The 23,439-nt window shown below is 40.4% G+C and overlaps 1 protein-coding gene across 10 annotated transcripts in view; it reads right to left on the bottom strand.

Annotated features, from left to right (window-relative positions):
* suclg2 (succinate-CoA ligase GDP-forming subunit beta) overlaps positions 1-23,439 on the bottom strand; it is a 301,122-nt gene that overhangs the window by 145,922 nt on the left and 131,761 nt on the right. The gene's annotated exons all lie outside the window — the stretch shown is intronic.

Below are 23,439 nucleotides of genomic sequence, written 5' to 3'. Positions count from 1 at the left end.
TTGACGTGCATAGTTTATATTGACAATTTCACTGGTGTGGTGATTATTGGAAGCAGATCAGAATAATGATAGTCAATCATTTCAGGGAGGTTACAAGCAAGTTCAAAGGCAAAAATGAGAGAATGCTCAAGAAAAACTACTAGCCAGGAAATAAATAAAAATAGCAAGCATGTATATATGGTTAATTTTTGAATAAGAAAAGATTCTAAAGAGCTCGATGTTGGTTGACACCAAACATTTTCCTAAATGATACTGAAGTGGATATAAACTTCATCCCAAAGTTAATGGATAACAGCAACGTAGTAAGGGATGGTCAACACATTGAAAAAGGTAATAAAGTGTGAAGCTGGATAAACACAGCAGGCCAAGCAGCATCTCAGGAGCACAAAAGCTGACATTTCGGGCCTAGACCGGCTTCATCCAGCTTCACACTTTATTATCTTGGATTCTCCAGCATTAGCAGTTCCCATTATCTCTGATACATTGAAAAAGGTAACAGGTTACATTGAGATTTAAATTTGGATAGGTGAACAGATAATTAGCAGCTGTATTTCAAAGCACAATCTCAGCAACAATATTACACAGCTAAATAATTTACTTCAAACAAAATGCCAATCAAAAAATTGGAATCCGATTATATAGATCCTGAAAGACATCATGCTAATATCTGACAGCTGTCAGCAAAACAGAAAAAGATTTTAGGGTTAGATTATAATTCTGAAGAAGGGCTACCAGACTCTAAATGTTAACTCTGCTTCATCACTACAGATGCTGCCAGACCTGCTGAGTTCCTCCAGCAATTTGTTTTTGTTAATGATTTTAGGTGGTGTACTGAAAAAAATGCAAGAATGTATTGATCTCAGGAGGTTACCCTGACACAGAATGTAATCTGGAACACTGATTTTAAGATGGATGGAACTGAGCTAGAAAACATGCACTGAATGCCTTTTGAAATGAGGAGACGGGAGTAAATACAGGCAGACTTGCAGAGCTTAAATTGTTCTCTTTCAAGGGAAGAATCCGGAAGGAGATTGCAGTGACATATTCAAATGAATATTGCTCACTGATGTTAAACACCACCAAGTATATTGATTAGAGTAGTACATCAGGAGAATAGGATACAAGTGAAAACTGAAAAAGGATACTTTCAGGCAGGACATAAGAAAGCATACTTCATTTAGGCTTTCTCAAAAAGTCTGCCAAGGCAAATTATGGGGCAAGTAAAGTTAGCTTTCTTCAAGATCAGATAAACTGTTTTCAAAGTATTTGTTCTAATAGTTACATCTGAGACAACAAGACGCAGAGCTGGATGAACATAGCAGGCCAAGCAGCAACAGAGGAGGAGGAAGGCTGACATTTCGGGCCTAAACCCTCCTTCAGAAAATCAGTTACAACTGTCAGGATAGAAAGAAGGCAAATAACAATGCTAATATTTAATGCCCAAAGCAGACAACAACAAATTTCAAAGAACAGCATAAAGAAACTCAATCCTGTTCATTTACTGATGGCTTACTGAAATGTTGAAGCTGTAGCTTCAAGTTGTTGATAAAACAAATCCTTTCATGAGGAGTTGTTCAGCAAGAATGATCACTTCAATAATACATGCATCTATAAAAATGTGCCTAAAGTTTAAGTGATTAAATTAAACAAGTAGACTTTTCCCTCATTATTGGTAGAGATTATTTTTGTGATTTAAGTTACTCCAAAAATCATCCATTAACAAATACAACTTGGTTTAGTGGAATGTTATTTAAGCTTTATTGTTGCATGTACAGTGTCATCACACATGGCACCATCTTAGGTACAACGCTTAGGGAGAAGTAGGGACCATGAGAAACAAAGTTAAAAGTCAAGCATTACCGTTGTTCCTAATTTAGTAGAAATGAAATTAAAAGTTAGCATTACAGTCCTTCCTATTATTAAGTGGGGAAAATAAATTAATAAAGGTAAAAGTTACAGACTTATTTGAGTCCATTTAATAAGGATATTTAATATCCTGGAGTCTATTTTAGTTGCCTTTATGATTCCATAACTTACTAGTCATGATGTTAACCAGGGTTGGACCAGCTGAGAATCATGAGTAACCAGTTGTTAATCTTTTATATTTACTTACGCAGTTATAGGTTGATGCCGAAAGATTATGATGAGGCTGAGCGTACTCAATGTGGTTCTTCACTGTAGACTGATAAAATTTTCAATATTAAAAAGGGGTAACTGTAGGTGACAGGATCTTGAAAGAAAACTCAATTTGCAGCCTTTATAACCCAAGCGAGTTCTGCACTCTTTATATACGTTATTTGATATTGTAACTGGCCTCAGGCACAGGCCAGAGTATCATGTTGATAATGATTGTGGTATGAGATCGAGTGTGTGGGTGAAGACAGCTAGCAAGTATTCTGCTTTTGTATGCTAGTTTGGTTCTCTCCCTCTGCTGATACTGCCAGTGAGGAGCAATGCAAGAAAGAAAAACAAATATCTAAGTGTCTTCCTGTCAGTACAAATCTCTTCACTGTCAAATTCTCATCTGTGCATTCTTGAGAGGACACATGAGAACTGGGTGACTCACAGCCCAAGGCAAAAACTTCAGACCAACTCCACGGAGGTGTGGTTGTTAGACATGAAGTGTGCAGGCCCACTGGCAAGTGGACACAAGCTGGCAGCACTTAAGAGTCAGCCTCCCAACCAAGGTCAAGCATCCTAAGTTGCCTTGTGGGTACTTCAGGAGAGCTGAAACCTAAGGGAGAGAACGCTGACAAAACATGCGGAATGGAGCCCAAAGACAGACTGATGCCTAATTACATTACCATCCAAGCAGCACCTCAATCAGGCAAGTATCAAACTTAGAGCTTTGCATTCCTGAGTTTTTTCGGGGGGGGGGGGGGGGGGGGGCACAGTAGGGATGTTGATGGCGTGTGTTCATGTTGGTCAACACATGGGCTTGTCCTCCGGATACTAACTCCAGTTAGTCCGCATAGTGTTAACTTAAGGTTGGAGGCCAACAGTTACAAGTGATAAATCCTACCCAAAATGATGTAGAGAACAGGCACTGTGGATGGTCTGCAGTCCTTGATAAGTTCTTGATAAGTCAACCACATCTCAGGAGCAGCCAGCAAATCTTTTTTGAACTGCAAATATCTTTCTTTTTTAAAAATTTGTGAACAAAAACTGTCTGTAGTACTCTAGGTACAACTTCTTGTACCATGATTACCCCATTTTTTAAATACTCCAGCCTCCCTGCATTGTCAGACAAAGTTCCATTTGCCTTCTTATTTACATGCTGCAGCTACACGTTATCTTTGTGCATTCCATGTACAAGAACATCCCGATCCCTCTGTGCTTAACCTTATTCAAATCTCTCTCCATAACGGTCTACCATTTGATTCTTCCTATCAAAGTGCATGGCCTCAAATGTCAGTAGATTAACCTCCATCTGCCAAGGTTTTACCTACACATTCAGCATATCAATACTGTCTTGCAGATTCCTTAGGTCGTCATCACAACATGCCCCCTCTCACCGATATGTTTATCATTAAAAATTTTGGATACATTAAACTTTCCCCTTCTCTAAGTCTGAACACAGAAAATAGAAGTTGAAACAGGCCCTTTGAGTCTGCTCCACCTTCAATCTGATTATGGCTGATAATTCAACACAACTCCCTGTTCCAACTTTCTCCTCATACCCTTTGATGTCTTAAGCCCTAAGAACTCTATTTAAACTCCTTCATGAAAACATTCAACATTATGGCCTCAACCATTTTCTGTGGTAGAAATTCCACAGGCTCACTATTTTCTGGGCAAAAAAAGGTTCCTTCATCTCAGTCCTGAATGGCCTATCCTGCTTTCTAAGATTGTGACTGCCGGTTCTGTCCATTGATTGGGAACATCCTTCCTATGTTCACCCTGATTTGTCCCAGTATAATTTTACAGTTTCTATGAGAAACCCCTCATTCATTTAAACTTTACAGTATGCAGCCCTAATCATTATACTTCAGTCCTGCCATTGTAGGAATCAGTCTGGTAAATCTTTGTTGCACTCCCTCCATAGCCAGAACATTCTTCCTCAGTCCCACAACACTCCAGGTATGGCATCACCAAGGCTCTGTGCATTTGCAGCGAGACATTTCTACTCCTGTAATATTTGCTTTCTTCACCAGCCACTGCGCTTGTATGCTTACTTACAGCATACACGGATACCCTTGTTTTGCTGTACGTCCCCCTTCCTGATTTATCACCTTTCAGATAATCATGCTGCTCCATATTTTCACCCAAAGTGATTCTCCATCAAGGGCTGCAGTAGCACCATCATCACTCATCACTGTACTGATACCTTCCTTTATTAACAAAGTCACATCACCTTTTTATTTTTGCCCATTTTTACAGGATGTAAAATACCCTTGAATGTTAAGTTTGTAATCTTGGCCATCCTACAAGTGCAGTTCCAGCATAACCTTCCTCCTCTTGTATTCCCTTCCTTGTCTAACTAAGGCAAATATTACATACGCCTTTGTAACCACCACATCTACTTTGTTTACATACTAAGCTCTTTCTGATCTTCAGTGCTTTCCAGCATCTCTCAGTCATTGTGTCATTCCTTGCTTTGTTAGTGCTCCTGAGGTGCATGGCATCACACTTTTCTTTGTTGCATTCCACTTGTAACTGATCTGGCCAGCTGGCCAATCCACTGATGTCCTCCCACAAATGACAAGCTTCCTCCCTTATGGCGGCACGGCGGCCCAGTGGTTAGCACTGAAACCTACAACTAGCAAGGACCAAGGATTGATTCCACGCTTTGGTGACTGCCTGTGTTGAGTTTGCACAATCCCCCTATGTGCATTTTCTCTGGATGCTCTGGTTTCCTCTCACAGTCCAAAGACATGCAGTTTAGGTGGATAGGCCATGCAAAATTGTCAATGTGTCCAGGGATGTGTAGGATAGGTGGATTAGCCATGGAAGATGCATGGTTATAGGCTAGGTGGTGGGTCTGGGTAGGATGCTCTTCGGAGGGTCTGTGCCGACTCAACAGCTGAATGGCCTGATTCCCCAGTACAGGGATTACATGATTTACCACTTTTCTGCTTCTCGTGTCAACTGCAAACTTCATACCTCCTACAATTAAGTCCAAATCACGAATGCACGCCACAAACAGTAAGAGGCCCACTACAAAGCCCTGCAAAACTCCACTAGAAACAGACTGGCAGTCAAAGAAACACCCCTCTACCACCGCTCTCTGATTCTTGACACTGTCAATTTTGGATCCAATGCATTATCTTGCCTTGATTCTCAAGGGCTCTTAGTTTGTTGACCAGCCTGACATTAGCGAGGCCTTTGATACAGTCCCTCAAAGTCCATGCAGATCACATCAAAATGATTCCGCTCCTCAACACTCCTGGTTACCTCCTCAAAAATATGATCAAATTTGTCAAATACGAACTTCCTTTAACAAATCCACGTTCACTGTCTCTGATTAATCACTGTTTCTCCAAGAGTTGATATATTTTGCTCCAGAGTTGTTTTCTAATAATTTCACAATTAATCGACCTGAATTTCTTTAGCTATTCCTTCCTTTTTAAAAATAATTGGGCAACTTTATCAGTCCTCCAGTCATCTGGCACTTCACTCGTAGCCAAGAGAATTTCAAAATTAAGCCTTGCTTCCCTCAATAGCCTGGAAGGGATATGTTTTATCTGGTCTATGGACTTACTTACTTTTAAGGCAGCTGAAACCTCTTGTGCTTCGGGTTATAGCGCAAAAATAATCTAAGGGGTCAGGTATAAAATTCTTTTAAATTTGCATTACGTGTAGGCAGGATGGTTAGGAAGGCATTTAGCAAGTTTGCCTTCGTTACTCATACCTTTGGGTATTGGAACTTGGACATCATGTCGAGGTTGTACAGAACATTGGTGAGGCACCTTCAGGAGTACTATATGCAGTTCTGGTCACCCTGATAATAGGAAGGACATTAATAAATTGGAGAGGGTTCAGAAAAGATTTCCAAGCATGTTGCGGGGAATGGATGGATTGACATATAAAAACAGGTTGGAAAGACCGGGACTTCTTTCACTGAAGTGTAAGAGGTTGAGAGGTAGCCTTCTAGAGGGTTATAAAATAATAAGGGGCATAGACAAGATGAACGACAAGCACCTTTTTCCAAGGATAGGGAGTTTAAAACTACGGTACATAGGTTTACGATGGGAACTGGAAGACTTAAAAAGGATATGAGACACAACTTTTGTTTTACACAGAGTGTTCATGTGTGCAACGAACTATGAGAGAAAGTGTTGGATGCAGGTACAGATACAGCTACAACATTTAAAAGAGTCTAGATAAGTTCATGAATAGAAAATGTTTGGAGGGATACGGGCCACGCACAGGCAGGTGGGAGTAGTTTGGTTTGGGAACATGACGGTATGAAGTGTTTGAATGGAAGGGTCCATTTCCATGCTGTATGACTCTACATCTATGACTCTATAACTAGGAGAAGTACTCTTATTGTATGTTCTGACACTTGAGGTATTGGGAGTAGAGCAACAGTGTTGTCTTCCATTTTTATGCAGAACACAGCACAATCTGCTGCCACTGGCAATATTTTGCTTGTTTGGCATTGAAGTCAATGGGTGTAATTTCAGCATGTGGACATTCTAACTAGTTTATTGTGATCAGTACTACAACTTCTTTCTGTTCTTGACTCTACCTCATAATCAAATTGCTGCTCTCAAAGTACTCTCTTAGATCATTTAAGGAAAAAAAAACTGTAGATGCTGGAAATCTGAAACAAAAATAGAAATTCAGCAGCTCTGGCAGCAACTGTGGACAGAAAGCAGAGTTAACGTTTTAGATCCAGTGGCCCTTGTTCAAAGCGCTGTGACCCAAAAAGTTAACTCTGCTTTCTCTCCACAGATTTAGCCAAGCCTATTGAGTTTCTATAGCTACTTCTGTTTCTGTCTCTTAAATCATTTCTAGGTTTTAATATCTTGATCCTTTTCAAAAAAAGGAAGAATGACAGACTGAACCTTACTTAATTTTGGCTAAGCCCAAGTTGTATCAAGTTTTTGGAGAGCTTGTCACCATGGGAGCTAGTGAGTTCTTCCAGCATATCTTACCATCCTCACCACAATGACTGCCGCAAACATGACATCGGACAGACAAGAAAACTAGCCATCCGAACACACGAATGTCAGCTAGCAGCAAAACGGCTTGATGAACTCTCTTTAATATCTGTACATTCAGACAATGAAGGCCAACAGTTTAACTGGGACAAAGTAGCCATAGGAGCCCAAGCCGAACATAGACACGCAAGGGAATTCCAAGAGGCATGGTTCTCAACCCATAATCCAATCAACTAACATGTAGAATTGGACCCCATATATAAACCCACACAGATCAAAATCTGAAATGACAGTACTGACCATAATGGAGTGAACAGTATAAATTCCAAATGGAATAGAATGACATCGCTTCATCACAGGCTCCACTGATGATGTCACCTAGCATGGTGACGAAACGTCTGAACAAAAACAAGCCAGCTGGGCGTGGAAGTCAACAACCTCATCTACAACCCAAGTTATAGATCTTTGCCAAAACTTTAAATGATCTATCCTGCCTCAATGGTGTCTTTCATACCCCATTTCCACCTCATCTTACCACATGCCATTCTCACAACAACTTGCTGCTCAATGGATATCCCGGAATTCACTGGCACGTTGTGCACCCATACCATCTTGAAAACTTTGATGCAGCACACCCAAGTAAGCACTGTCAATCCTGAGTTGTCTGTATGGTTACTGATTTTTGCTCTGGACCATGGGACAGAGGGAAACTGGCACCCCAACTTGCAGGCAGCGTCTTGTAGATCCTGCTGGAAGGAGTGGTGCTAGTGTAAGTCTTCCTCTTCCCTTAGGGCTAGCAGTGGAGACCATAACATCAGGCCATGCAAATCTGGTCTGAGGTCGCCACTGGGGAAGTGCAGTCTCAGCTATCTGGAAGAAACCCCAACAATGCAGGAAGATAGAGAGAGATAATGGGAACTGCAGATGCTGGAGATTCCAAGATAATAAAATGTGAGGCTGGATGAACACAGCAGGCCAAGCAGCATCTCAGGAGCACAAAAGCTGACGTTTCGGGCCTAGACCCTTCATCAGAGAGGGGGATGGGGGGAGGGAACTGGAATAAATAGGGAGAGAGGGGGAGGCGGACCGAAGATGGAGAGTAAAGAAGATAGGTGGAGAGAGTGTAGGTGGGGAGGTAGGGAGGGGATAGGTCAGTCCAGGGAAGACGGACAGGTCAAGGAGGTGGGATGAGGTTAGTAGGTAGCTGGGGGTGCGGCTTGGGGTGGGAGGAAGGGATGGGTGAGAGGAAGAACCGGTTAGGGAGGCAGAGACAGGTTGGACTGGTTTTGGGATGCAGTGGGTGGGGGGGGAAGAGCTGGGCTGGTTGTGTGGTGCAGTGGGGGGAGGGGATGAACTGGGCTGGTTTAGGGATGCAGTAGGGGAAGGGGAGATTTTGAAACTGGTGAAGTCCACATTGATACCATATGGCTGCAGGGTTCCCAGGCGGAATATGAGTTGCTGTTCCTGCAACCTTCGGGTGGCATCATTGTGGCAGTGCAGGAGGCCCATGATGGACATGTCATCAAGAGAATGGGAGGGGGAGTGGAAATGGTTTGTGACTGGGAGGTGCAGTTGTTTGTTGCGAACTGAGCGGAGGTGTTCTGCAAAGCGGTCCCCAAGCCTCCGCTTGGTTTCCCCAATGTAGAGGAAGCCGCACCGGGTACAGTGGATGCAGTATACCACGTTGGCAGATGTGCAGGTAAACCTCTGCTTAATGTGGAATGGATCCTTCTCTACTCCACCAGGATAAGTGTCATTATTTTCTCTCTGATATCAAACATTTACCCTGTCTCTGTTACTACACTTAACTCCGACTACGACTCAGTCACTCTCACACTACATCCCATGATTCAATTTAAAAACTGATTAACCATCTTAGCGGTAATCCCAAATCTTGCGAAAAATCTGATGGAGGAAGGAAGAATGAATTTTATTGGTGGAAGGTGATTTTTGTATTAACACAGGAATATTTTGAGAAGAGAATATTGGAAAGTCAGATAAATTTACAATAATGCTTTTTTATCATTACTGGAAGCCAAATTTATATTTTTCTTCTTTATAATAAAATAATGGTGGCCCAAACTATAGAACTCAACGCTACAGAAATTCACACAAAAATAAAATAATCAAGTCAGCTGCAATTTAAATATGCACACCGTAATTTTAGAATTTATTAAAGCATCCACAAAACTAAATAGCACTGTTCTGTGTTGTCCTGTTATTTAATTTTATATAAAACTCATTTTTCTTTGAACTCCAGATGGTAACAATCTAATTTGTGGGGTCATCCAACTTTAAACAGAGACTTTTTTTTAAAAACAAAAGTGCTTGCTAGGCTCCTGCTGTTCAGTGGTTTCTTAATGGAATATGACACTCAATAGCTTTATTTGAAATGCATTCACAAATAATTTCCTCTATGTTGCAGTCAAACAAAATGGTTCTGCAACTTGAAAATGTCTGGAAGCTGAATGAAACGCTGAAGCAACTTATAATCTTACAACTACATCAAGGATTTATTTCCCTAGCAAAGCATTAATATAGCAGCAAAAAGTACTTATTTAGCAGCTTAATTAGGTTCATAATGTGTATGTTTGACGAAGGTTCATCTAAGGTGAAGAGGATATAGGAGTTCAGGGAAGGAGTAAACAAGATAAATTTGAGGCATGCAAAGGCTCTGCCACCATTGATAAATTAGCAAGAGTCAGACTATCAAAGGATGGAAGAGGAAACAAAACTGGGAATCAGAAAGGGAAATGGAAAGATAGCGATAGGATAGGAAGTTTGTCACAGGACAAATATTAAAAAGACTCCAGTCACAGGGCTAGGAAAAGAACATTTTGAAGAAGCTACAATACAACGATGGATGAAAATATGGACAGCTTGAATGCAACATTATGAGTTTAAGTTTGATATCTTTGTATCGTACTGTGTTCTGTAGTTTGCTGTTTTGTTTTAAGGAAATGGGACATGAGGGAGTGCAGAAATGATGGATTATCAAGAATTAAAGAAGAATTGGGCAGATTTTTTTTGCGAAAATAGGGGAGAGGAAGAGGATGACACAGATGACTGTGACGAAACCAGCTGGGATTTTGTCTGATGGTAGATCTGAGCCACTTACCAAGTGGCTGTTAGCTGAAAAAGATTAATTTCAGTGCAAATTTGGTAGGTTTGCCTTCAGAACCCCATTTTTGTAATGGGGTCTACATTTCATGGTTCTATCAGCCTCAGGTGACTCTGTGGTTTGAATCATTGAGAAGTAAACCTTGTTTTGGGCACTGTTGTAAACTGCGTAAGTAGACCTTCCAATGCTCAGCTGGAGAATTTTTTTTTATTCGTTCCCAACTGATCAAGAAGCTTGAGGTCACAACTGAAGTCAATCAGAAGTCGCAGAAGCCTCTCCACTTACTGGAGTCACATGTAGCACAAAGGAACACTGTTGTGGCTATTGGAGATCAATTATCATCAGCCCCAGGACACTGCAGCAAGGTCTTCAGGGCCATATGTTTTGCTCAATCTTCTTCTGCCTCTTCCTTAATGATCCTGTCTCAATCATAGAAATGGGAATGTTTGTTGTTGAATTGCACAATATTCAGCACTATCCTCAGTCTCCAGGTAATGAAGTAGTCCAAATCTGGACAACATTCAGACTTGAGCTAATACAAAGTGGCAAGTAACATTCATGTCATATAAATGGTAAGTAATAACCAGTCCAACAGGAGAGAATCTAATCATCTTCCCTGCACATTCAATAAGAACATAGAAAATCCGCCATTCAATCCATCACTGCTGTCCATCCAACTCAGTGCCCTGTTCCCACTTTCTCTCCAAATTCTTTGATACCTTTAGTCCTAAGAATGTTATCTAATTCCTTCCAGAAAACATTCAATGTTTTGGCCTCAACTGCTTTCTGAAGCTTGATTTCCACAGGCTTATCACTCGCTAGGTGAAGAAAAGTCTCCTTGTTCCAGTCCCTAATTGGTTGTTGGGAACACCTTTCCTATATTTATCCTGTCTCAGCCTGTTAGAACTTTTCAAGCTTTTTATAAGAACCACAACCCCACCTCCCCCACCACCTTCATACTTCTGAACTCCAGTGGATATTGTCCTAGCTGATCCAGACTCTCTTCGTACATCATTCTAACATCCCACCAAGTGTGGTATTCAGCGATGGCATTACCATTGTCTAATCTCCCACCATGAACTTCATGTTGGAGGCCACCGACCACAAAGTTAATTGCAATAGTCACACAAATATTACAGCTATAACAGCAGGCTATTCAAGCCTGCAAATTCTCTGGTGAATATCTTGCCTCCTGACTCCACAAGTTCTGTCGACCATCTGCAAAGCACAAGATAACAGTATGATGGAATACTCCTCATTTGCCTGAATGAGTCGACGTCCTACAGCACTCAATGCACTTGAAACCATCAGAGCAAAGCAGCTGAATTTATCAGTATGCCATCCATCACCTTAAACATTCATTGACCCCATCACAAGTGCACATGGTCATAAGGTGTGCCTGTGGTGAAAGTTCACTGCGGCAAATTGCTAATCTGCCTTCAAAAGTATCTTCCAAATTCATAACATCTACCACTCAGAACAAGGCAAGCAAGTACATGGGAACACTAGCAATAGCAAGCTGCTCTTTCAAAATACCACTACATTCTTAAATGGCAGTGAGGGACAGGCAATAAATGCTGTATTCCCAGGATCACCCACATCTCAGAAAACAAATAATGATAGGAAGGTTCTCACTCAGTTGAGGAAAATGACAAAGATACAGTGCATGTAAACTGAGAGAAATAAGTGGTTCAAGGTCAAGGATGGCATGGCTAGATTGTGAAACATGCATTGAAAATATTCATCATGATAAAGCCATTAGAGAAACCATAGACCACGGAGGGATTACTAAAGCCACAGTACCATGTCTCCACTACTTTTTGTAAGGAATGAGGAAAAAAAAGATAAACAACATGACTGAATTTTTTTTTGTCTCTCGTAGGTTCATTATTTTCAGGAATTAGATTTTATATTACATACGAATGCACCTTTCAGTAAAGATTCAGAATCACAATATCATATACTTGGAGCCAAGAAAAATGTAATATGTTCACAAATCATTTAAATAACACTTCAAATTTCATTATGTTAGTGGAGTGCAATGAAGCTTGGTTAAAAGAAAAACGTACTGAACACTTTCTTTAAAACAACACTTTTTGGGGTAGACATTTCTTGATTTCTTCCTTACTATTCTTGTAGTCCTGGACACTAGAATCAGAGCTGATTTGGCCAAAACTTCAAGAATCCAATCAACAATTTTGGTTCTCTCTCTAATGGAGTGGTACTCAGAATAAAAATGGAATCACTTTTACTTCAACTGCTAGGTTATCCCACTCTAACTGGAGTCACTCAAATCTAGAAATATTTTCTGACTAAAGAAAGATTAATTTAGGACAAAGTAATCAGAACACGGCTATTATAATGAAAAGCAAGCTGATGAAAGGCAACAAATTGTACAACAGCAAAGAATGAACTGGAACTGGGTATAAAATAAACATAACACAAAAATAACTTCAGCCCATGAATAAAAACCAGTTGAAGTTTTTAAATGAGGACATTACTACTGGCATTTTGTCAATGTTTTGTTTGTGCTTCAGTACGCAGGTGGAGTTGTGATGCAAAACCTTTGCCAATGTACTGTGCCTGACATAGTGTGACTGAGGGTAATAACTGCTTTCCTGCATACTGTGGAGACTAAACTGGCAACCCCATGTACATCCTTCCTGTCCTTTGACTGAGCAATAAGCACAGGGCTAAGCTGCTACTTTATTGAATATGGTGAACAATATATTAGAAATAGTAAAACATAAGATAACAAATGCAAACAGATCACACATTAAGTAAACAAGTCCAAGACAAGTAGCTTGTTTTTTCAACGTTTGATCAAATCTGTATTACAATTCAAATGAGAGGTGATCTTCTCAAAACTTCCACACCTTCTCTTTCCATTCAGCTATCCCCCACTTCTTTTTCTTTATCCCTTCTCACTAGACAGTCAATGACAAAGCATAGGGGAGCTTAAAGCTACCATGTGACAAAAGAGTTATGCTTGCTTAGCAACCACAAATTTGCTTGATTATCCCTCCCAATACATTGTTTCATTACTTTCAGTTATGGCTTAGTTTGGACAAGATGCTTGATACGTTATAACATAAATCATGTTTCATGCTATCTCATAGATTCAATCAATTGAAGGAGTAAAAAGGGAGCTTCCCAGATTTATTTTACAAGAATTAGCTTGGGATTTTTTAAGCTGGGCAAGACATTATAATTATATGGAATAAGGAAGATGAATAAAATCCTTCCTACTATTTTCTTATATTCTTTATGGTTGCTTCTTTTTATTTCATGCTACTGGTGTAGAGGTAGATGTCTAACTGATGATTCCAAATGTGGTGCTGAGCCAAGAGGAGAAAAAAAAGGGTTAATTGGGAAAAATATGATGCAATAGGTTTTGACCACTTCTGCTATTACCTCAAGACCTTAAGGATTAGATCTGATCACAATTGCCAAACCTAGTTATCTGGATGTACGAAGAAATCAAGGAAAAGATCAGTTACAAGCTACACAATGGCCTACCTTGTGGATCAAGGAGCGCTCTTCCTATATGTATGAACTTTACCATAAAATGAAACTTCAATACCAACAGGCTGCTGCAACAGACTGTATTCATCTCAAACATATTCAGTGCTTGTTTAGTGAGCTACATCTGTGAAATGCACAATCTCACTAAAATTTATATAAAAAGACATCAACTGGACAAATGCACAATGTTCATGAAATGGTAGGGGTCCCTTGAGTTGTATGTTTCTTATATCGTTGATATCTACAACCAGTTTGTGTTACAGGAAATATCGTTATCATTGCCACATCAGATAAATATCCTTTTGAAGAGAAGCTCATGCCAATTTGAGCTCGTCAACTAGGGCAAGTGAGCAATAGGCAAAGGAAGTAGTGACATGGATATTCTATACGGCACTGGCACTTGACCTTGGCAAATAAGGTTATATTCTAGTGATGATGATCATCGGTAATGTCAAATTTCTACTTAATTTTGAAACTACACATTTTTTTAAAAAAGGATCCTTTATTTATCTAATACAGTAAACTGGCAAATAGATATGTGTCAAGAAGAATTTGACTTATTACTCTTTTTGAGAAGTATAATTCCTATTTATTTATACCTTGTGTAGGCAGAGTAAATGGATAAACCATTTTTAACTTCTACTATTCAGAATACGTAGAACATAATGTTGCAATAATCCTGTAGCAGGTTTTCTTAGGAGGAGGAGAAAAAGTTAACATTTCAGGTCTGGAGATAGTAGGAACTGCCAATGCTGGAGAATCGGAGATAACAAGGTGTACAGCTAGATTAACACAGCAGGCCCAGCAGCATCAGAGGAGTAGGAGCAGGAAGGGTCCAGAACTGAAACGTTAGCTTTCCTGCTCCTCTGATGTTCCTTGGTCTACAATGTTCATCCAACTCTACACCTGGTTATCTCAACATTTCAGGACTGTGATAACAAAAAGTGTGAAGCTGGATGAACACAGCAGGCCAAGCGGCATCTTAAGAGCGCAAAAGCTGACATTTCAGGCCTAGACTTACAGGACTGTAGTCTTTCATCAAAATGGGCTTGAAATGTTCATTCTGTTTCTCAGAGCTGCTGTCTGGCTTGCAGACCATTTCTAACACTTGTGTTCATTTCCAGATTTCTAATATCTGAACTGTTTTGCTGTTGCATGTCTTTTTTCCCCCCCCATATATGTAGTTTGTTTTGGCTTCTGTTAAAAAAATCATTGTCTGGCATATACCTTGAAATTGAGTGCGCCATTGACAATTAATAATTCATATTTTTAGCCTGTTATCCAATAGCTTGAAATGGATTAAATTTGCCTTCTCTTACAGAAAAAAATTCTGGTGCCACAAGCAGCTGAAACATACTGCACAGTACACTCCCTTCAATCAAAACCATCGTTGCAGGGCTTGAGAAATTCTAAACACCGGGCAGGAGGGAGCACAGCAGTTGGCAAGAACAGCCTGAAGCTTGTTTGCAGATGTATACGTACAACATGAAAAAAAAAACACACAGATTTGAATCAAGAAGCTCCTACCTACCATGATGCCAAAAGTTATTTTTTTAAAAAGCAAAAAGTCTTTTTAATTGATTACCCTCGAGTCATTGTACTCTAAGGCAACCAAATGAAGGGCTTTTTTAAAAAAAAAAATCACATTTCTGAAAAAAAACACTCACATCTATAGTGTCAGATCACAAATGGATCTTGTACCTTATCCTTTTAAGCTGACATCGTTTCTTTTAAAAATTACTTTTCCACTTTGTAGGTAAAGGTCAAATCCACTAAACGAAATATTAAAATATTCCTTATATCAAAAAATCACAGGTTCCTCACCATATATTAGAAGACTCTGTTATCAAGAATGTGGCCAAACTAAGAAATTTCACCTCATTTCATCTTCTATTACATCCCATTGTCCAATCAGGCACTTTATTGCCTTCTAGACTCAGCAGAGAGTTCAACAGCTTCAGACTATGAATTCTGTCCTCCGTAAAATTTCCTCAGTGCCTGTATTTTGAAGGGTCTAGGCCCGAAACGTCAGCTTTTCTGCTCCTAAGATGCTGCTTGGCCTCCTGTGTTCATCCAGCTCCACACTTTGTTATCTTGCTTGCATGTTGGTGCTTTTAGTCAGGGCCAATCTTTAACCTGCCATTATCACCTACTCCGGATCAATGCTTTGTCTCTTCACTGCAACCATTATCATTTGCTTTGGATTGTATTCCATGACACCTTCGACCTCTCATTTTCCATTTTGTCTAACTTTTCCCTGATCACCTCTTTTGTTGCACTTGCCTTCCCACTTTTCAATAATATTAAACCGATCACATTTCCACGCGTTTTCAGCTTCAAAGAAAGACTATATTTGACTTGAGACGATAACCCAATACCTCTGTTTACAAATGTTGTCATGCTGCTGAGGTTCTTCAGCATTTTGTTTTTATTTCTTATTTATTTTCGTAGCTGACCTAGGATTCTGAAGCATACAGCACTGTGGTGAAGATAATCATCTATTAGAGTTAGATTTTAGTTTTCAGCTTAATATCATAAATGGTTCGGTGGTTAGCACTGCTGCCTCTCAGCGCCAAAGACCCAAGTTCGATTCCAGCCTCGGGCAACTGTCTATGAGGAGTTTGCACATTCTCCCCGTGTCTGTGTGGTTCCCTCCGGGGGCTCCGGTTTCCTCCCACAATCCAAAGAGGTGCAGGTTGAGTAGACTGGTTAAGCTAAATTGCCCGTAGTGTTCAAGGGTCTGTAGATTAGGTGGGTTATAGGGGGAATCAGTCTGAGTGGGATGCTTCAAGGGTTGCTGTGGGCTTGTTGGGCCGAAGGGCCTGTTTCCACACTGTAGGGATTCTATGATCATGTGGATTGACACAACTATGGAGGTGATGTAGCTAGAACTTGCTTTCTACAATGTGAGCTGTTAATTCTTCACCAACTGTGGCATCTCCAGAGAGCACACTACCAAGATTTGAAAATTCTTCTGTAGCCTCAAGACTGATGCCAATAACAGATACACATGATGGTATATAGCATGGCCAGTCCAGGCTCAAACGTAGCCTTAGTCTTGGGCACGTTGATTTTTTTTTCAGAAGCACGTAAGAATCTGTTTGTTCTAGGTTTTCCCATTTCAGGCAGCTAGAACACAGTTACCTGCATCCAGGTGATCTCTGATTACTGCCTCTGAGGCACTGGTGGAGGCTCTCAATCTGTTGTGGTTGAAGAGGTTCCCTGGACGAAACCTAATATTAACACCTGCAGGCATGCACCTGGTGGTTTCTGCAACATTGCAGCAAAGAAGAATTTGAAGAATTGGAGAGCCACAACACATCTTTGCTTAACGCCACAGGTTACCTCAAAGGTATCGGGCATTTTGTCACAGGCACAAGCACATTTGTTTGTTTATATTTCAGTATACCGAGGGCATCCCCTGTACTGTTGTTTGAAGTGGTCAGACTGTTTTACAAGGATAAAAATATCACACTGGTCACATGAGGCAGCTGAAAAATTTACAAAGGCAACTGTTCACTTTTAAATTTCTCTGCTCTCCCTTAGGTGGCTTGCAGAAGCAACTTTCCACCACCACATTATTTGTTTTTAAATTCCATCATAATGCTTAAAGAGTTTAAAGCAATTTCACTCAAAAATCAATGGAACTGAAATTGAGCAGGGTGAACAATGATCAGAAGCTCACTTCACCAGGTTGACTTCCAAGGGCCAAAAATGGAAACTAGCATCCTGTACATATACAAAACATCATTTTGATCATGAACTTGACTTGAAGGAGTGGTCCAGATATGAAAATGGTTTGATCAGCTGTGTGCCTGATTGGCTGATCCTATACATTTAGCAGACATTTAAATCCAACATTTCCTGTATCAGTTAGTCTGGGATTTCCCAATTACAGGCAATGAAAGATATTACTGTAAGAAAAGAAAATAAAGAATTGTTCGGTAAAGAGGGTAAGAGTTTGATTACTATTAGTTTAGTGCATAGTTGTAAGCACCTACCTTAACTGATTGGAAACCCTACCACAATTAAAGTATTTTCTCGGTTACCAAAACTATTTGCTATAGTGTAAATTCAATAATTGTTCAGCAGTACTTTTGCTCAAACTGAATGATTGTAAACAGATATGAGCTACAGTGAAAAGTAGATCATTTGTCGATCTTGTTAACTAGCATTGTAACAGGCATGCCTTCAGTATCACTGCATGACAGTTAAGGACAGGTCTTTCCACAGAACGGCCTTGCCATTAACTATAACACAGCTGTGAAATAATACTAAGGTGAAACCTGAACCTTCTGCCAAATCCCCTGAGTTCATCTTGTCTGCACAGCAAGTCCTTAGTTCAGACAGAGCGAACAGACTAGTTCCTGGCTTCTCAGTGATCTGTCAAAATCTTTGTATAATAAACAACACATGTATGCCAAGCACACTTTGACATATTCTCTCCTAAGTACGTAGATATAATTCCGTATATTCAGTCACAGAATCACTGGCACTGTTACTACATTCTCCCTCACCGAACTGAACAAATAAGTCATGTTTATGCAGTGCTACTCTTACCAAATACATTTTGAATTTAGTGGTTCATGTCGATTTCAAGTAATCCTACTGCAATGTTTGGAATATTTGAAATCAAGACTCTGTAAATGCTGTGAAGACAGATGTTTCATTATTTTCTTTTGTTAGGCATGCAGATTATCCGAGAGTTTAGGCGTGGTAATTGAGAAGATTAGAAATTCCACATTCTGATGCACAGGATACTATTTCTTCAAAAGATGGCTAACCCTTCATTTGAACGTCTGGATCAAAGTACAGGTTTCTAGAAAAAAAAATGATGTTAATTTAAAAAAATGAATTCAATTTCTTGGTTTCAACAGACTCTATTGTTTATATTTCCATGTGTTTGTTTTAATATCGAAACCTATTATGAATACTTCACCAAATTTCAAAGGATCCAGGGACACTAAGCTTAGCAAGGGGCTATGTTCACATTTTGACTGACAGTGTTAGCAAGTCATTAAAGGATTCTCTCTTTGATGTGGTAAGGGATACATGTTTGTTTCTTCAACATTTAACCACTTGAGGGGATTTAACTAATCCCTTTCCATACAGCCATTTTTTAAAAGGTCAGTTTTGTTTTCAGTATGGTGTGTGGATAAAATCAAGTTTCTTTTGTCCAAAAGCCATTTCAAAAGCATCCTGAAATCTGACTATAGCGGTTACTGAGTAAGTAGTTATGGTGGATACATCGAAGGGAATGAAAAGGGCTGTGAAGGCACCAGGGGATATAAGATGGCATAAACAGGGGTTGGATTATTTGAGGGAGAACAGGAAGGTGTGGTCATGGCACAAGCAAGTGGTGCACGAAATGATATGTGGGACATAAAATGGCATGGAGGAGACATGGGTGCATGTGATGACCTGAAGGGAGAATGAGGGTGTGAGTCAGAAATTGGGACTCTGAGGGGGTCTAACAGAATGAGGGTTGGGTAGGTGGAAGATGAAGGGCAAGGAATGGGGAACACAAGCACTATGTTGAAGATTGGTCAATGTCACAACAAACCAGGGAAGGCCTCCTCACCCATCTGCCTTAACAACTACACAGCTGCAATACTGTGCTCGGACTCAGAAAATGCAATCACTGCCTAGCCTACCCACAGGGTAAAAATATGGTGGGTATTACTAGAGGGTTGGTTTTCAATCTTGGAAAATGGTCAATCTCACATTTAACAAGACCATCGTGAAAACCCATCTCAAGGTTTCCACTTGATCAGATTTAAAGAAATATGTTTTCTTTGATGGAAATAAACTAGAAAGCAAGAAATATCAATTATTGCCTGTTTTAGAATTAGACTTCTTCACGATTTCAGTTACATAACATAACCTAGAGAGAAACTATATTTATTTCTGCAGAAGGGTAGAAACCCAACAGAACATTAGAACCTTTGTGTTTAAATGCGCGTTCTTAATGGCTCACACCAACCTGAAAAAACACTCAGATATTTGTTTCATTGGTTGCTCATTGTTGCTTAATCAATTATTTTTGATTGGTAGTTTCCCCGTTTTCTGGCAATAATTCTAATCATTGTTTTGAATGCACAGGAATTACCAGCATTTTTAACCTCTGGACATTTTCCAACTCCAAAAAAGACACTGGAAGTTAGTCAAATTGTAATTTATTTGGATCTCGGATATACTGGCAGCACAGTGGCTCAGTGGTAAGCACTGCTGCCTCACAGCACCAGGGGGCCGGGTTCGATTCCACTATCAGGCAATTGTTTATGAGGAGTTTGCATGCTGTAACCAAGTCTGTACGGGTTTCCTCCCACAGTCCAAAGGTGTGTAGGCTAGGTGGATCGGCCATGTTAAATTCCCCAAAGCGATCAGGGATGTGTAGATTAGGTGAGTTATAGGGGGATGGGTGTGGATGGGATGCTCCAAAGGGTTGGGGTCAACTTGGTAGGCTAAAGGGCCTGCTTCCACACTGTAGGGATTCTATGATAATTCCTGGATTCCTACATGTAGCATAAAACTGTGAAATTGCAGGAATCACACTATAAAATAATCAGAGGGTTAGATAGGGTGGATAGGGAGGGCCTTTTTCCTAGGATGGTGACGGCGAGCACAAGGGGGCATAGCTTTAAATTGATGAGTGAAAGATATAGGACAGATGTCAGAGGTAGTTTCTTTACTCAGAGTGTAGTAAGGGAATGGAACGCTTTGCCTGCAACGATAGTAGATTCGCCAACTTTAGGTACATTTAAGTCATCATTGGACAAGCGTATGGATGTACATGGAACAGTGTAGGTTAGATGGACTTCAGATCGGTATGACAGGTCGGCACAACATCAAGGGCCGAAGGGCCTGTACTGTGCTGTAATGTTCTATGTTCTATAAAAATGTCAGAATTCAAGGACCGCATTAGCAATATGACAGTATTTATAAATAAGTAGTTACAAATAAATCCAAACCACGTTAAGTTAGTGACCATAGTACTTTATCTTTACCTTACTCTCAATCGACATTTCTCCAACACTGAGAAAGCTACTTTTTTCTGTTAAAGACAGCATTGCTCACAATTCCAGCCAAAGACAAAGTTACACCCTGTTGCAAGTGTGATATAGTCTATTGATGTTCACAGAAATGAGTTCAAGGTCGCTTTCATCCACCGCTAAAATTCTATTGACCTCTTGTGAGAGGACTTATGATGCTACAGCCCCATTGTAAGAGTCAATGTTTGCATGTCATTAAAAAGACAAAACTCGACCATAAGCCACTGCAGGTACTGAACGTCTGTAATGGATACTTAAAACTCTGGAAATATTCAAGAAATATGGTAACATCTGTGGCAAAAGAATTATGATTATGGTCATGGATCAATAACCATTTATACAAACTGAAAAAGTTCAGAAGTCTTATAGCTTGAAAGCAAATACTAAAATTGGAGGGATGCAGGAAAGGAAAGAATAAAAGAACAAAGACCAAAGAAAATTACAGCACAGGAACAGCCCTTTGGCCCTCCAGGCCTGTACCGACATGTTGCCCATTACAACCAAAACCCCCTATCCTACCGGGCACTGTATCCCTCTATTCCCATTCTATTCATGTATTTGTCAAGCCACCCATTAAAATTCATGATCACATCTGCCTATATTACCTCCCCCAGTAGCGAGTTCCAGGCACCCACACCCCTCTGTGTAAAACAAAACTTGTCTCATACATCACTGTTAAATCTTGCCCCTCACCCCTTAAACCTATGCCCCCTAGTAACTCACTCTTCCACCCTGGGAACAAGCTTCTGACTGCCCACTCTGTTCATGCCCTTCATAATCTTGTTGACCTCAAACAGGTCACCCCTCAACCTCCATCGTTCTAGTGAGAACAACCCAAGTTTCTCCAACCCCTCCTGACAGCTAATGACTTCCATATGAGGCAACATCCTGGTAAATCTTAAAGTGAGATTTGAGAGAGGGTGCAGTAATGGCTCCAGTGGGCAAATAAATGATGATTCTAGAGAAGAGTTAAGGAGAAAATGCAACATCATAACCACCAGTTGTCATCTAAAACAAAACAGGACGTCCAATTATGACCCAAAATTGCTGAACTGAGTGGACACCACACCTAAAGATGAACTGCAGTTCCTCATGTACACACTGAGCACCATTATAAAAGTGAGGGAAACTGAGGCAAGAGTAGTCAGAATGACAGTGAAGCAGAGAATGAAAAAGATTGGAAGCACAAGATCACACATGCAAAATGGAAGGAGATGCTCAGAAAGTGGTCACATAACCTGTATTTATGCGCCCCAAATTAAGGGGTATGAAACTGAGCAACTAAATTGAAAGAAGTATATTTAAATAGCTTTTTCTACTGGGCGTCTTGTTTGGGGCCTTGGACAGGAGAAGGGATGAGTAAAAAAGGGCAGGTATAGCATCTCCTGCACTTCCATCAGGCATCATGGGAATGGAAGAGGGGGAGATGGATTTTGGAGGTAACAGAGTAGTTGTCTAGGAATTCACGAAAGTCACAGTTCTCTTATAATGTTGGCAGGGGTCAGAAGACATGCTGGCACCAGAATGAAGGTAGGGAAAATGCTGGAGGATGATCATTAAATACAGTCTGCTGGGGGTGTGAGGACAGGGGAAAGAAAGAAAAACATGACAAAAATCGGGGAAAAGGAGGGAAAGAATTGGTAGTATTTTGCACAATGAGTGGATATCTCAATTGTTTTGTAGACAATTAAATGCGGTTTGACGTGCAGTTAATATGAACTTGATAAATCGCCACAAACATCAGTGAGAGGATAACCGTATGATCTGGGATGTTTATTATGCTGACTGCAAAATAAATATTGGCCAGGACACCAGGACTAATTCTACTGCTCTTCTCCAAAATACAGCCATCTGTCTATGTAGACAGCTGTCATCCAAGAGACAAAACCTCTGACAGTACAACATCTCTGTACTGCACTGGATTGTCAGCCTTGATTTTTCCGTTTGAGACAATAAGTAGAAACTGAACTGCAACCTTATGATTGAGAAGAAAGTTTGCTACCAACTGAGCTACTCTTGTAATGTCAGGGAGAAAAGCTAAGAGAAAGCATGTGCTGAAAGGGCATCTCAAAAGGTCCTGTCAATCAGAGAAATGAGGAAACCTTCAGGTTAGGAAAAAGTACAGTAATCTCTTCCCAAAATGAGCAAGCAACCTTTAATTCCAACACACTAACATTCCAAGATTATCATTCAAATCAATCTCGGTACAGTGACTCAGTGGTTAACACTGTTGCTTCAGTGCCAGGGACCCAGGTCCGATTACACCCTCGGAGTGTGGAGTGTGCACATTCTCCCTGATTCTGGATGGGTTTCCGCCAGGTGCTCCGGTTTTCTTCCACAGCCCAGAGATATACTGGTTAGGTGGGCTGGCCATGCTAAATTGCCCATAGTGCCCATGGGCATGTAGGTTAGGTAGATTAGCCATGGGAAATGCAAGGTAACATTTTTTATTTTGACAGAACTTAAACATAAAAGAGGGATGTACTGCTGGGGCTTTATAAGGCTCTGCTCAGGCCACATTTGAGGTATTGTGTGCAGTTTTGGGCCCCATATCTCAGGAAGGATGTACTGGCTTAGCAGCAGATTCAGAGGAGGTTCATGAGAATAGTCCCAGAAACGGAAAGCTTAACATATA

The sequence above is a fragment of the Stegostoma tigrinum genome, chromosome 11, assembly GCF_030684315.1.
Source record: "Stegostoma tigrinum isolate sSteTig4 chromosome 11, sSteTig4.hap1, whole genome shotgun sequence".
Classification (NCBI taxonomy): Eukaryota; Metazoa; Chordata; class Chondrichthyes; order Orectolobiformes; family Stegostomatidae; genus Stegostoma; species Stegostoma tigrinum.
The sequence above is the reverse complement of the archived record's forward strand: the minus strand, read 5'-3'. Positions and strand labels throughout refer to the sequence as shown.